Here is a 2,045-nt window from a genome sequence, read left to right as displayed (position 1 = left end):
CGATTTATAATATATAAATTTTTAACTTAATAGTAAACTTTGTGAAAAATTACGAATAAAATATTATTAAAGAGTGTAAAAATATTTAGAACATAATAACACTTATATCATTCAATTCTAATTCAAATAAAAGTTAGGGTAAAGTACTAAATTAGTCCTCTAGGTTTGGGCGTAATTCTGTTTTGATCTTTAAGGTTTAAAGTGTTCTATTTGAATCCAAAAAAGTTTCATTTAGTATCAATTTAGTCCCACAGTGAGGTCAAAATTAAATAATTAACAAAATGTCCTACATAATAACAGTACAAGAACAAAATCGATAATTTGGAGAACAAGTACAAGCTCCAGAGGCATAAAATCAACCATTGATACATCAATATATTTATTTATTATTTTTTTATAATATAAATAAAATATTTTCTATAAAACTAAAGAAAATGATAAATAAATGTATTGATGCATCAATGGTTGATTTTGTGCCTCTTGTACTTGTTCTCCAGATTATCGATTTTGCTCTTGAACTATTGTTATGTAGGACATTTTGTTAATTATTTAATTTTGACCTCACTGTGGGACTAAATTGATGCTAAATAAAACTTTTTTGGATTCAAATAGAACACTTTAAACCTTAAGGACCAAAACAGAATTATGCCCAAACCTAAGGGACCAATTTAGTGCTTTACCCTAAAAGTTATGAAAAATAATTTTTATTTATACTCTCATCCATGATAAAAGCTAGGACCCAAATGCATCAGTCCAATTATGCTAAAGGTACTAAAAAAAAAAATCCAAGAGATAAGCTCACCATTATTTGAAATGTGGAATAACAATTCTTTTTTAAATGTTGGAAAGTAACTATCTCCCATTATAAGTGAAAGAGTTTTTTTTGTTTGATCGATGGATTGGACAACTCCCAATTTTAGGTTATACAATACACCCACTCACACATACACTATAAAAAAAAAGTGAAAGAGTTTTAGAGTGGTAGACTGGTAGTCAAACCATCACTCCTAGTTATATAAATATCCCATCAAATACGAGTATATCTCAATTTTTAATTCACTTGAACCAGTCAAAAATCCTTATTAATTTAAGTATTAGAGTTCTTTGTAGGTATTATCCACCATTCTCACTCAAAGACCTTAAACGACTTTACCTCACCAAAAAGGCGACGAAACCTTCATTAAAAGAAGTCCGAACCTCATGTTTACACTAAAATCACATTAGTTTTGAGTAACATTCGGAACAATTTTAATTTTTTTTGGATCCATGACTAATCCAAAACTAAAAGGTAGATAATACAACATGATTTATAAAAGGAAGAGTAAATGTACTTTCCGATCCCTAACCATTTGTCCAATGGACTTTTCACCCCCTAAGAAATCTAAAAACCCAAATCGGTCCCTATCTACTTTGATATATGTACGTTCCAGTCCCAAAAAGGACATTTACTCAAAGTTGATAGGGACTGGAACGTACATATATCAAAGTAGATAGGGACTGATTTGGGTTTTTAGATTTTTTAGAGGGTGAAAATTCATCGTACAAATGATTAGGGACTGAAAATGACATTTACTCTAAAAAGAATTGTGTTTTTGTTTTCTGGTCAGTAAGGTTTCGGTTGTTTAGTTCCAAGACTCAAGAACTCAAAAAATCATCTGGGCTTAACACAGCCCGATTCCTTGTAATTATTGACTTGGGCTTCCTAGGCCTTTTATGAGTTGTTTTTTAATTTTTACTCTCATTCACCGAGAAAAAAAAAGGACAGGAAGAAAGAAATTCGACCCTATCATCTGAAGGGAGAAAGAAGGCCAAATTACTTCAAAATAAAAAAGGCCCAATTACTAGAATATTATCTAAAAATTTATCTTATTATAAAAAAAAATTACAAAAGATAGCTTAATAAATGTCTATGAAAGATTTTAAAACGTGAAAAAAGTAATAAAAATATTTTTTCATTAAATGACAAATAATTTTTGTCGTTAATACCACTTGCGCATTTGATTTAAATTTTTATAGGAGTATTTGGATAATTACTTAAAATAATT

This window comes from Arachis ipaensis, chromosome B03 (assembly GCF_000816755.2).
Source record: "Arachis ipaensis cultivar K30076 chromosome B03, Araip1.1, whole genome shotgun sequence".
Classification (NCBI taxonomy): domain Eukaryota; kingdom Viridiplantae; phylum Streptophyta; class Magnoliopsida; order Fabales; family Fabaceae; genus Arachis; species Arachis ipaensis.
The sequence above is the reverse complement of the archived record's forward strand: the minus strand, read 5'-3'. Positions refer to the sequence as shown.